Source organism: Xenopus laevis, chromosome 2L, assembly GCF_017654675.1.
Source record: "Xenopus laevis strain J_2021 chromosome 2L, Xenopus_laevis_v10.1, whole genome shotgun sequence".
NCBI classification, from domain to species: domain Eukaryota; kingdom Metazoa; phylum Chordata; class Amphibia; order Anura; family Pipidae; genus Xenopus; species Xenopus laevis.
In genome coordinates, this window is record NC_054373.1 from 184,694,289 (window position 1) to 184,709,336 (window position 15,048).

The window sequence follows — 15,048 nt, forward strand, 5'->3', positions numbered from 1 at the left end:
TAACCAACAGAGGGTGCTGTGTGATATTGCCATCACTGTTAATCTTTCGTATAACCAACAGAGGGCGCTGTGTGATATTGCAGTCACTGTTATTCTTCCATATAACCAACAGAGGGTGCTGTGTGATATTGCAGTCACTGTTATTCTTTCATATAACCAACAGAGGGCACACTGTTATTCTTTCATATAACCAACAGAGGGCACTGTGTGATATTACCGTCACTGTTATTCTTCCATATAACCAACAGAGGGCGCTGTGTGATATTGCAGTCACTGTTAATCTTTCATATAACCAACAGAGGGCGCACTGTTATTCTTTCATACAACCAACAGATGGCGCTGTGTGATATTTCAGTCACTGTTATTCTTTCATATAACCAACAGATGGCGCACTGTTATTCTTTCATATAACCAACAGAGGGCGCACTGTTATTCTTTCATATAACCAACAGATGGCGCTGTGTGATATTCCAGTCACTGTTATTCTTTCATATAACCAACAGAGGGCGCACTGTTATTCTTTCATATAACCAACAGAGGGCATTGTGGGATATTGCAGTCTCTCCCCAAGTGAACTGTTGGTATAGGAATGATTAAAAGTGACTGCAATCTCAGCTATTCGGGTCGGGTACCGCTGACCCGAGTATAAGGCGAGGTAGACTTTTTCAGCACATTTTGGATGCTGAAAAACTCGGCTTATACTTGGGTATATATGGTAATCAATTCATATAAATTCCAAATCACGGCTAATAAATCCAAAAGAGCCTTCTAAGCTGCTGCCTGAGTAAGACCTGTAGTCACAATGGGAAAATAAGCAGACAGCCGAAAGCAGTATTATGAAATGCAATATGTTGTTTATTAGGACAGTACTAACATGTTACATGTTTTGGGGCCCAGCCCTTGAGTTCTAATAAACAACACATTGTACTTTAAAATATTGCTTTCAACTGTCTTATTTTTCTCATTTTCTGTTAAAAGGGATATCGAGGCATGGAAGTGAAAAAGAGCAAATTTCCCCATTTACCTCTCCTCTGCCTTTTTGCTTGTTATGGTGAATCCCAGATGTCTAGAGCAGGGTGGGAGAAGGACAAAAGGAAAGGAAGAAGGCAAAATTAACTAGCACAAATTGTTCCTAACTTGTAATGTGAAACACAGGAATAATCATTGGGCCCCTCAGGGCTGGGCCAAGGTATTTTGGCACCGTAGGCAAGGTCTTCAATCAGTGCCCCCACTCATTACCATTTCCCACCTTACCATTCATATTGGCACCTGTGCCGGCAGCCATCATGTTGCTCCTTGTAACTGTGCCAGCATCAATCATATTGCCAGCATAAGCTAAAACATCCATCATATAGCTACCCCCAATCTGTACCTATGCCCAGCGGCAGCCCATAAAATTCTATATATTTCCCCTAATTTGTACCTGTGCCAGCAGGAGCCACAAATTCCATCACCTTGCCCCAAACATCTGTGTACCTGTGCCCCATGTACCTAAGTCAGCAGCAGCCAATTCCTCATATTTCCCCAATCTGTACTTGTGCCAGCAGCAGCCAAAAATCCATCATATTGTCCCCAAATATGTACCAGTGTGAGCAGCAGCCAAAAAATCCATCATATTGCCCCTAATCAACTGTTTACCTGTGCAGGCACCAACCAAGATATTGCCCACAAACGTACCTGTGCCAGCAGCTGCCAAGAGGGAGGTGGGGAGTGCTTCTGTCCGCAATACGAATCAAGGGCAAGAGGGGGTTGGAACAGGTGGTTTATAAAATTGAAAAACACCCTTAAAAGTGTGCCCCCCCCTTGATAGGTCCCTAGGTGGCCACTTACTCTGCCTACCCATAGTTCCGGCTGTTATGACTCAACTATGGTCGCCAACATTTGCTGAGATACCCAGTTTACCCTACATCAGAACTGGACGCTTTTTTCTCATACTTTCTTATGCCCGATCACCCATACATTTCCTCATGACCCATCTGCATTACAATAACCCCTTCCCTTTTTTTGGGCCAAATAAATATCCAGCCATTGGAAATAGCAACAACCCCTTCCTAAAGTGCCAAAACACACATATAAAAAAGTTTTATTGACCCATAATCACTAGTGTACATTTCAGCCTTTCACTGTGCTGATACCTCTATTCCCGGCTAACATTTCATGTAATGTAGAAAATGAACAGCACCATCGATTTGGATGTGGTTTAAAAAGCCTTTATTTGTGCTCTTGTGGGCATCCCCCGCGACGTTTCAGGCCATGTGGCCTTTTATCAAGCTTACTGACCAGTATTTCCATACAACCATTTATACCCTTTAACTCCATCTAGTGGTCAATAAAGTGCATCAGTTATTTTTAAACAAAAAACAAAACAAGCAATTACAATAATTCATAATATAGTGAAAATTACCAATTACATCAATCGAGTGACACCAATAAATAGAAGCTTGATACGGTAAAAAATGTCATAGTGTATCTGTAAAAGAATAAAGACATAGATCATAATTAAAACCCATAATCAATTAAATATAGAATAAAAGAGCCATTCAAGATCACCTAAAAATGGGACTTAAATCATATTCTTTATTCAATCCCCATGGCTCTAAAGTTTCCAATTTCCTAATCCAGAATGCTTCTCGATACAATAGATCCTTGTGTCTATTCCCTCCTCGTTGTTTTATATCTACTGTCTCCAACACTTGGAATTTCAATTGGTTTACTCTATGAGAATGCTCAATAAAATGGCCTGCTACTGCCTGATCTCTTTTTCCAGTATTAATAGCGGACTTATGTTCCCTCATGCGTTCACGAACTGTTCTTTTTGTTTGACCCACATATGCAAGCCCGCAGGGGCATTTGATTATATATATAGCATATGTTGAACTACAGGAATAACGATCTTTGATCTTTATAGGGTATCCTTTCCTAGGATGAAAAACCACATCTCCCTGTTGAACATTGGAGCAACAGTTGCAGTTATAGCAGGGAAAAGTCCCTGCTTTACTGTTCCTGCTCACACTCCTTTGTCTCATATCGGTGTGAACCAGCATAGAGCCTAACGATCTACCCTTTTTGTAGGCTATTATAGGTGGTCTAGTGAACGCATTAATTTGGGGTAAATTGTTTTTTATAAGCGGCCAATGATGCCGTAAAATATTGGCAATTTGTTTACTCAAGGTATTATATTGAGTAACGAAAGTAACATTGTTCTCTCTGTTTTTTGGTTTACCTTTTAACATTTCCTTTCTACTTTGATTTTTAATTTCATTCAATTGCGTCCTAAGGAGGTTATCTGGATATTCTCTTTCACGAAATTTATTGCACATTTCATCCAACCTTTTATCCACTATATCTTCAGATGCGACTATACGTTTAACTCTGCTTAATTGTGATTTCGGCAGAGCTTTCTTTAGCTGTGGTGGATGGAAGGATTTGTAATGTAGCAGCAAATTGCGGTCTGTCGATTTTGTATATAAATCAGTTAATAAACCCCCCTCTGCTTTGTATACCTTGGTATCCAGAAATGGAATTTCATCCAAATGTGAGTTTAGGGTAAACCTTATACAGGGTAAGGCATTATTGATTTCCTGAACGAATAATTCAAGGGTCCAAAGTGGCCCCGCCCATAACGCAAACACGTCATCGATATAACGCATCCATTTCTTGCAATATATTTTAAATAATTCATGTACATAGACAAATTTTGTCTCAAATTGATTCATGAATATGTTTGCGTAGGCGGGGGCCACATTAGACCCCATTGCCGTACCACGTATTTGCATGTAGAATTCTTCGTCAAATTGGAAGTAATTGTTATGAAGGAGGAGTTCCAAACACTGGATCACAAATTTTTTTTGAGATCCATCAAGACTTTCGTCCTTTAGTAACTCCAATGAGACTGCCTCGACACCCCCATCATGTGGGATGGAGGTGTAGAGGCTCTCTACATCTAGAGTCACCAACCATACCCCTTCCATATCTTTAGAAAAAACAGATATTTTGTTTAAAAAATCACTAGTGTCTCTCACATATGATACATGCGCTTCCACATATGGTCTGATGATCTTATCAACAAAAATAGCAATAGGTGATAGAACAGAATCCACACAGGACACTATAGGTCTCCCGGGGGGACTTTCAAGATTTTTGTGAATTTTGGGAAGTATATAAAATAAAGGTGTTAGAGGAAACTGTTGCTGTAAGAAAACTGCCAATTTTCCATCTATTATCTTTAATTGTGTGGCTTCATCCACCAAATTTTTAATTTTCGTTTGAATTTCACTCAACGGATTGTTTCTTAATTTGAGATATGTAGTATTATCATCTACTTGGCGTTTTATTTCAGCAACATAATCATCTCTATTCATAACAACAAGTGCGCCCCCTTTATCTGCAGACTTGATGATAATCTCTGTATTACCCATTAAATCCAACAGTGACTGATATTCTGATTTACTTAAATTATTCGGAAGTACATGTATATCACCTCTACGATATTTATCTTCTAACATCTTAATTTCCCTGGTTACATGTTTAATATACGCTTCCACAAAGACATTATCACATTTGGGCATATATGTACTAAGGGGTTTAAGATCTAATTGATCACCACAGAAGGTATTTATAGAGTGAACTACACCTCCCACCTCTTGTTTGTTGTCAAATTGGGCCTTCAATCTTAATGTCCTGAAAAGTCTAAACAGTTCTAGATCTAGTTTAAAGAAATCGGGTTTGTTCACCAAGCTGAAAGAAAGTCCCTTATGCAATACCTGCAGTTCAACATCGGTAAGCGTTCTGCTGGAGATATTCACCACCGCATCCGTCGGCGTTTGTATTGTCGGTGCTGCTTGTTTCTTGCGGTGCTTGCGGCCCCCTCGTTTGCGTCTTCTGGGTCTGCCGTGAGTGAACTTTGCGATCCACCTAAAAAAGGCAGGGAAGTATCTTGCGAATCGGAGGTTTCAGTCGATGCACGGACTCTTTGCGTCTCCCTGGGTTTATTACGGAATCCTCGTGGGTCTTTCCCATCGGTACACTGCACCCTCCTCGTAATCAGCCGCATCGCGTTGAAACTTTGTGCGTTTGCGAGCCTGCAGCTCCATGCGGAAACTTTGTAGATGGTCCGCCAGCTTTCTCTTTCCCTCTGTAAACACCTGAGGGCTCGCCTGGTTCCGCAACTTTGTTTTCATTTCGTTTCCGCTCTGTGATACTTTTGGTAACTCTTTATGTATCTCTTCTATAATTGCCACCATAAGGTCAATCGAGCATTTATTCAGGATAGCTTCCCATTTATTACAAAATTGCTCATTATTGGAAAACATTGTAGGTCTTAAATGTGAACGCAGGCCTCGTGGAATTCGTTTGCACTTAACATATTCTCCCAATGTTTGCGCATGTAACTCATATGCAATGAATTTACGTTTGGTTTTCTCCAATTCTTTGAAGTCAATCGTTATATCCGGCTGATTCAGGAAATTATCAGTTTGTCCAATCATGCCAGTAATTCGGGTGATGTCCTCATCAGTATATGCAAAAGTCATTTTGAATCTTTTTTAAGTGTGCAAGACTTACGTGGAACAGTAATTGGAGAACAAATTTAGTCAGCACACCGATTCTTAGTATCTTGCCTTGATGGTGCACGTTCTGCAACGACCACTTTCCATTGACAGACCATGTAATGTAGAAAATGAACAGCACCATCGATTTGGATGTGGTTTAAAAAGCCTTTATTTGTGCTCTTGTGGGCATCCCCCGCGACGTTTCAGGCCATGTGGCCTTTTATCAAGCTTACTGACCAGTATTTCCATACAACCATTTATACCCTTTAACTCCATCTAGTGGTCAATAAAGTGCATCAGTTATTTTTAAACAAAAAACAAAACAAGCAATTACAATAATTGGATGAAATTACAATAATTGGATGAAATGTGCAATAAATTTCGTGAAAGAGAATATCCAGATAACCTCCTTAGGACGCAATTGAATGAAATTAAAAATCAAAGTAGAAAGGAAATGTTAAAAGGTAAACCAAAAAACAGAGAGAACAATGTTACTTTCGTTACTCAATATAATACCTTGAGTAAACAAATTGCCAATATTTTACGGCATCATTGGCCGCTTATAAAAAACAATTTACCCCAAATTAATGCGTTCACTAGACCACCTATAATAGCCTACAAAAAGGGTAGATCGTTAGGCTCTATGCTGGTTCACACCGATATGAGACAAAGGAGTGTGAGCAGGAACAGTAAAGCAGGGACTTTTCCCTGCTATAACTGCAACTGTTGCTCCAATGTTCAACAGGGAGATGTGGTTTTTCATCCTAGGAAAGGATACCCTATAAAGATCAAAGATCGTTATTCCTGTAGTTCAACATATGCTATATATATAATCAAATGCCCCTGCGGGCTTGCATATGTGGGTCAAACAAAAAGAACAGTTCGTGAACGCATGAGGGAACATAAGTCCGCTATTAATACTGGAAAAAGAGATCAGGCAGTAGCAGGCCATTTTATTGAGCATTCTCATAGAGTAAACCAATTGAAATTCCAAGTGTTGGAGACAGTAGATATAAAACAACGAGGAGGGAATAGACACAAGGATCTATTGTATCGAGAAGCATTCTGGATTAGGAAATTGGAAACTTTAGAGCCATGGGGATTGAATAAAGAATATGATTTAAGTCCCATTTTTAGGTGATCTTGAATGGCTCTTTTATTCTATATTTAATTGATTATGGGTTTTAATTATGATCTATGTCTTTATTCTTTTACAGATACACTATGACATTTTTTACCGTATCAAGCTTCTATTTATTGGTGTCACTCGATTGATGTAATTGGTAATTTTCACTATATTATGAATTATTGTAATTGCTTGTTTTGTTTTTTGTTTAAAAATAACTGATGCACTTTATTGACCACTAGATGGAGTTAAAGGGTATAAATGGTTGTATGGAAATACTGGTCAGTAAGCTTGATAAAAGGCCACATGGCCTGAAACGTCGCGGGGGATGCCCACAAGAGCACAAATAAAGGCTTTTTAAACCACATCCAAGTCGATGGTGCTGTTCATTTTCTACATTACATGGTCTGTCAATGGAAAGTGGTCGTTGCAGAACGTGCACCATCAAGGCAAGATACTAAGAATCGGTGTGCTGACTAAATTTGTTCTCCGGCTAACATTTCATAACAGACAAAGTGCTGGAATATTTGTGCCTTTAAAGTATAAATTATAAAAAAGCTCACCAAACTGATTTTCAGCCTAATATTCTGTGAACTTGTCTCCATTTCCATTATTGATTTGAGGCAAAGGAAGGAACGTAAAACCATGTCCTAAAGTGCCGGGCCGTGCGCCCACCGCAGCAGTGTTCAACCGAGGACGCCCAGTAAGGTCATAATTAATGAGCAATTTCTTTTCAATAGTTTTTTTATTTCGTTTTAAAACTACAAGATGGACATCAAATTAAGAAATATGCGTTGATTTCTGTAAATCCATTTGAAGATCAATTTCAATATATCTTGCTAGAAAAAAACTAATGTTTTGACGCCCTAAAATGAATTTGCTATGGGGCCCAGTAACATCTCGTTACGCCACTACATGAAATATAAAACTCTTCTGATCTTCTCATTGGAATCTTTTGTTGTTCAGCTAACTACCCTCAGCCTGATTCCTATTCCTAGGGACAGATTTATTAAAGTGTGAAATTAGAGCTCACCAGAGATAAAATGCCACCACTCTTTATTCATTCAAGTCAAGTCAAGTGGATTTTATTGTCATTTCAGCCATATACAGTAAATTTAGTACATAGTAGAAACGAAATGGCGTTCCTCCAGAACCCCCCGGTGCTATAAAACAACTCTAGTACACGGCCATGCTGAGCAAAGTGGACATTTCAGTTCCTTATGAATATATTCAGTTCAGTCCTTGGGAGTTGAGATACCCGATGGCTTGTGGAAATAGACTGTTTCGAATTCTGGAAGTCAGCGCTCGAATATTATATCTTTTACAGGATGGCAAGAGGGTAAAGAGATGATGTGCTGGGTGGGTGCTATCCCTGATAATGCTGGTAGCCTTCTGGAGACAGCGGGTGTGGTAAATATCCATAATGGTAAGAAGTGAGACCCCAATGATCTTTTCCGCTGTCCTCATCACCTGCTTTGAACAGAGACATTTTTTTTCTAATGTCGGTTCTGTACATTACTACAATGTATTTTAAATTTAAAAAAAAACTCAGATGCAGTTGAACTGCAGACTTTCAGCTTTAACTCAGTGGGTTGAACAAAAAGATTGCATAAACATGTCAGGAACTAAAGCCTTTTTTTAATAATGTCTTTATTTGCACCAACAAAAACATATTAATAAACAAAATTGAATGCAACATAATGTTATGACAGATGAAACCAAGATGAAGCTCTAGCAGAATGATGGCAAGTAAAAAGTGTGGAGAAGGTGTGGAAGAGCTGATGATCCAAAGCATAGCACAGTTGTGTATAAAACATTTGGGGGGCAGTGTGATGGCTTGGGGTGCATGGCTGCCAGTGGCACTGGGACACTAGTGTTTATCCATCATGTGACACAGAAGCACAAGAATGAATTGTGAGCTCTTCAGAGACACTGTCTGCTCAAATCCAGCTAAATGCACTCACATTGATTGGGAGGCGTCTCATAAGGAGCCAAAACATAGAGCCAAAGCAACCCAGGAGTTTATTAAAGCAAAGAAGTGGAATATTGTTGAATGGCCAAGTCACCTGATCTGAACCAATTGAGCTGCATTTCACTTGTTGGAGACTAAACTTGGGACAGAAAGGCCACAAACAAACAGCAAGTGAAAGCGGCTGCAGTAAAGGCCTGGCAGAGCATTAAACAGGAGCAAACCCAGAATCTGGTGATGTCCATGAGTTCAACACTTCAGCCTGTCATTGCCAACAAAGGCTTTTCAACCAAGTATTAGACATGAACATTTTATTTTCAGTTTTTTAATTTGTCCAATTGCTTTTGAGTCCCTGAAATGAAGTGATTGTGTTAAAAAAGGCTTTAGTTCCTCACATTTTTATACAATCTTTTTGTTCCACCCACTGAATTAAAGCTGAAAGTCTGCAGTTCAACTGCATCGGAGTTGTTTCATTTAAAATTCATTGTGGTCATGTACAGAACCTAAATTAGAAAAAAAGTTGTCTCTGTCCAAAGACTTAACTGTATGCCTGTAAAAATCTTATAGGAATGAATAAGGAGTGGAGGAATTTTAATGTGATGAGCTCTCATCTTTAAGGTTCTCCTGAAGGAACCGACCACCCCTTCCAGCAAGAGCTGTCCAACGAGACCAAGCACTAGGCTTCTCCCCTGGCTTTAACCTGGAAACAACAACCCCCTGATAACTATGAACTAGGTCCAACCCTGAGCTACAATAAGCCTTATAGTAACAGCCAAAAGTAAAGGTGAGTAAAACCCTAACCCTTCTACACGTGACTGCTGAATCAGCCTTAGTACTTTGTTTCAGAGAAGCCTGTATTTCAGTAGAACTTGCTTGTGGGTTTTTCTTTACATGCTTTCAAATGAATCAGTTGATGTCAGCAAGTGCCCATTAGATGGGAATAAGAAGTTTTTCAGCAGAATCCCACACAGTTGACAGACTAACTTTTTTCCTACCTGACACTTCTGCAAATGTCAGTTGTTGTGTATGTGTAGCAATATTGTGGTGTGTGTGTAGCAATATTTTCGTGAGAATTGACCACTACTTGATTCCAGTGAATCTATAGCTCTGGGATCAGTCATTACAAAGTCAGTCATCACAGATCATATGGCTCCATGCCCACACAATCCCTATGACTGACAGTGAGACATGAGGGCAATTCCACCATCTGCTCCTGCAAAGTCAACTGTCACTTCCCATAAGATTTAGCAGGTTTTTTAAAGATTATTTTGCTTTTTTTTTCAATCTAAACCTACAAAAATAAAATAGAAGGTAAAGAATAGTAAAGAGAGTAAAGAAAGGAAAGAGGGATGATCTCAAGGGATAAAATAGGTTAGAGTTTCATAATGCATATTACATTAAATGGATTCTGTGATGATTTTATATTTCTAAATTACATTGTTTATACTGCAAATAATTCACTCCACCGTGTACATTTTATTGCTGAACCAACAAAAACATTTTTTATTTGTAATATTGGTGTGTAGGCAACCATCTCAGGCCTGATCTTGTGCTTTCAGAAAAAGCCAGAGCTTCATGATGGGACTGCTTTCAGATAAGCTATTGTTTCTCCTGAAGGAGTTGCAGTGGGACTTGAATTTTTACTACTGAGTGCAATCCTAATATTACCAGGGAGCCATTATCTTGTGTCAGGGGGCTGTTATCTTGTTTACATTTCCATTGTTCTTATGTTTGGCTGCTGGGGGGAAATGGAGGGGGTGATATTATTCTTCTTTTGCGCTCAGCAGTAAAGAGAGACTGAAGTTCACGTCATATGACTAGTTTAAGGGCACCTGGAAAACTAACAACATGTCTACCCCCACACCACATTTCAAAAATTAAATATAAACAAATATGTTTGATCTTTTGAAAAATGGATTTCAGTTCAGAATTCTGCTGGAGCAGCACTATTAACTAATTTTCTGTCCTGTGACAGAATCCCTTTAATACAGTAATGACAGAATTTCTTATCCAAAAACCCTAAAATTATCTCTGAGTTCTTATCCAAGTAACCTAAAATTATCTCTGAGTTCTTATCCAAGTACCCTAAAATTATCTCTGAGTTCTTATCCAAGTAACCTAAAATTATCTCTGAGTTCTTATCCAAGTACCCTAAAATTATCTCTGAGTTCTTATCCAAGTACCCTAAAATTATCTCTGAGTTCTTATCCAAGTACCCTACAATTATCTCTAAGTTCTTATCCAAGTACCCTATAATTATCTCTGAGTTCTTATCCAAGTACCCTACAATTATCTCTGAGTTCTTATCCAAGTACCCTACAATTATCTCTGAGTTCTTATCCAAGTACCCTACAATTATCTCTGAGTTCTTATCCAAGTACCCTACAATTATCTCTGAGTTCTTATCCAAGTACCCTAAAATTATCTCTAAGTTCTTATCCAAGTAACCTACAATTATCTCTATATTCTTATCCAAGTACCCTACAATTATCTCTGAGTTCTTATCCAAGTACCCTAAAATTATCTCTGATTTCTGATCCAAGTACCCCAAACTGACATTGTTTAGGACAATATATGGAGTAAGATACACTCTGGTCAGGAGTTTGTTTAAAATTATCTTTAATGGAGCCACATGTTCCTCACCAACCCCTTGGATGTCGCACGCAGTGGCTTCAAAGCAGGTGCTTATTTTTGAATTCCTTGTTTAAAGGCAAGTTTTGGTTGGTTGCATACAAAACAGATGTACTGCCAAATACAGCCTTCTTTAGATTGCCAGTCCTAAGGGGCTACCAGTCCTCAGGGGCCAAACAAAATGTTATGCTTGATTTTCTCTCCAACTCTTTTTACTAAATGTCTAAAATGTGTCTAAAATCTAAACATGGCACATGGGTAAAAATGGTTGGGGAACCCACCCTAGAACTTTTAAAATGAGCGGGTCACAGTAAGTATGGGGGTTGTGGTTGTATACTATCTGGACAGGCCTCTATACAGAAGCCCAGCCAAGGCTTTAAAAAAGCCCCCTGTGGCCACCTCCAAAATAGTAGCCTGGTTACATCTAAACTTTTGGAAGCCATCAAAGGGCTTTCGCAGTGTCCAACAAATTTAAAGGGGTTGTTCACCTTCCAAACACTTCTTACAGTTCAGTTGTTTTCAGATTGTTCACCAAAAATAAAGATTTTTTTTCTAATTGCTTTCCATGTTTTATTTTTTTACCATTTTACCAATTTCTTTTTTTCAATAATCTTTATTGAAATTTCAAACAAATACAAATTGACTTGCAACAAATGTTCATACACATACAGTTCTTCAGAAAATGCAAGTCACCAAATATAAATCCACATTACAGAAAAAAAAATAAAACAAAAAGAATATAAAATTATGATAACATACAAACTCCGGTGAAGAGAGAGAATCATTGAAAAAAAGTACAAAACGACCCATCATATGTCAATCGTTATTAACGTCACATGACACAGAAATGCATTTTACCAAAATTTAAGATTACATTTAATGTTCTTGTCTAGTGTTTGAGTCTGGCAGCTCAGTGATCCAGGAGCATTTGAACTGTTATAATTAGATACATTTAGTTGATACATTTCTGAGAAGCCTCTCTGGAGTATTAGCAACTATTGTATCAATTCTAACAGCTGCATTTAACAACAGAACAATGGGAAACGAATCTGGGTAGCAGCTCCCTAACACAAGATAACAGCAGCCTGGTAGAATTAAGAACAACATTCAATAGTAAAAGCCAAGTCGCACTGAGACTGATTCAGTTACATTAAGTAGGAGAGATAACAGCCTGCCAGAAAGTTGTTCCATCCTAAAGTGCTACGCAATATGTTGGCGCTATATAAATACATGTTAATAATAATAATTAATAATAAAGTGCTGGCACAAGTCACATGACTGGGGACAGCTGGGAAACTGATAATATGTCTAGACCCATGTCAGATTTCAAAACTGAATATAAAACAATCTGTCTGCTCTTTTGAGAATTGGATTTCAGTGCAGATTTCTGCTGGAGCAGCACTATTAACTGATGTGTTTTGGAAAAAACATGTTTTCCCATGACAGTATCCCTTTAAGGTTTTTGAAAAGTAAACATAATTTCAAGCAACTTTGCAATATACATCATTTAAAAAATATGCAGACTTTTCATGATTTGTAATGGTTTCTGACAGTTCCCTAAGCCTAGCCCCCTGATGATCTGTCTGACTACTTTGCTAAGCTGACTGACTACTGTTACTTTGTATCAACAGCCATCTGTCCTCCAAACCCCACAATTCCCTGCACATGTGATTTCACTAAGGAAAGGAACATCCTAGTGTAATGCATTGTGGGTTATGTAGTTCCTGCATGCTGTCTGTAAGCTGTGGAGAAGTTGTTACAATGTGTAACATCAGTGTTTAGTCCCTCCTTCCCTGCCAGGATTTCAAATGATGCAGAAAGAGAAGAACTGTTACACAGCTGGATTTCAACATTGAAAATGGCATTTATTCATACTTTTTGAAGAAACGGGTAAATGTGATGGGTATATTAGGGGTTTCTTTGTTATGTGGCCTCTTTATTAAATTTTGGTTTGGAAACAGGAGTTCCCCTTTAATGAAACTCGGAGATGCTACTCAGCAGGGACAAAGATAACAAATATATCAACTAAATGTATCAATTTAGAACAGGTAGGGGCAGATTTATCAAGGGTCGAATTTCGAAGTAATGGGAGTTTTTTTGAACTCCCATAACTTTGAAATTTGAATAAAATGTTTGGGTTTTTTTTTTCGAGTGAATAGGCCGTTTTGCTTCTAATTAGAAGGGCGTTTGCCTGGCTTAGTAATCTGATGATTCTGGAAACTCAGGGGCAAATTCACTAAGCGCCGAACGCTAGCGTTAATTCGCTAGTGTTTGGCATTTCCGTTACTGCGCAAATTCACTAACGAACGCTGGCGTAGTTTCGCTAGTGTTACTTCGCACCCTTACGCCAGGTGAATTTTCGCTAGCGACTTAACTACGCAAATTCACTAACTTGCGCAGTGTTCTGAACGCTACCTTTTACGCTAGACTTCCTTCGCACCTCAGACCTGGCGAAGCGCAATAGAGTAGATAGGGATTGTTTAAAAAAAAGTCAAAATTTTTTCTAAGTCCCAAAAAACCCTGGCTTGTTTTCTACATTATGGGTGATAGGCTGAAAAAGATTGAAAAATTTTTTGGGGCTCCCCTCCTTCCCCCCTACATTTCCTGACTCATGGCAACTGACCTAGACAGTGGGCACATGTGTAGGGCAAAATAACATTTTTATTTGATGATTTGAAGGTTTTCTTGGCATTTGTAGTGCTGATACGTATTCCTCCATTGAAATTTGAATTTGGCGCCGTATGCAAATTAGCCTTCGCTAGCGTAACTTCGCTTCACTTAGCGAATCAACGCTAGCGCAACTTCGCAAGCTTACGCTACCCCTGACCGCAACTTCGGATTTTAGTGAATTTGCGGAGCGTTGGCGAAACTACGCCTGGCGAAGTGCGGCGAAGCACGGCGAAGTTGCGCCTGGCGCAACTTCGAATCTTAGAGAATTTGCCCCCTAGCATGTTGTGTGATAAATTCAGGTGCACAATTTAGGGACAAGGTATGGAGGGGTAGTAGACAACGTTGAACCTGGGAAAGCAACTACAATATGTCCGGGTACCATAACTGGATGTTCTGGGTGTCCCAGTGTAGTATCATTAGAGTGACACAGCTGCTGGTTATCTCTGGAAGATATTGGGCTAAAGATAATTAAAGTACAGCAGACCCACAGTCCCTGGGTAAGAGCAATTAAGGCAAAACCAGTGTGGGCTCAAAAGAATCAGTATTAGAGACGTACCCTTATACAATACCCAATCGGTTCTCAGGTCCTCCTGCTAATGATCCAATAGCGATTGGAGGATCAGCGTGGGTTGTGTGATGAGGTCGGACTGTTGTCCAACTATTGAATATAACCATTAGAGAAAAGAATGACCCCTAAAATTGCACCTCCCCATTCATAATTCTCTGATTCCCACAGAACAAAAATATAACGTTACTTAATAACCAATGGTAAAATCATTATCCAGGGTAATAACTCAAAGTTTAATATTATAATCATGAAAGAGCACTGCAAGGGCTTTAGAGACAAGTACTGCCGGATAATAAGGGTTAGGAGTTGTCAGGGATTAGCTAAAACCTGCAGGAAAAGTCCCCCTTTTTTTTACACAGATTGCGGTGCACGCTACTAATAAATTCTTAAAAAATTCATTTTAAAATTGAATCTTGCTTTGCATTGTTATGTTCTTTTTCTTTTCTGGACATGCAGTGCTTACCCCAGATGTTGAATAATATCAATACCAAATGTAATAACTGCATTGAAAATGTGAGAAAAATACAGAAAAAAA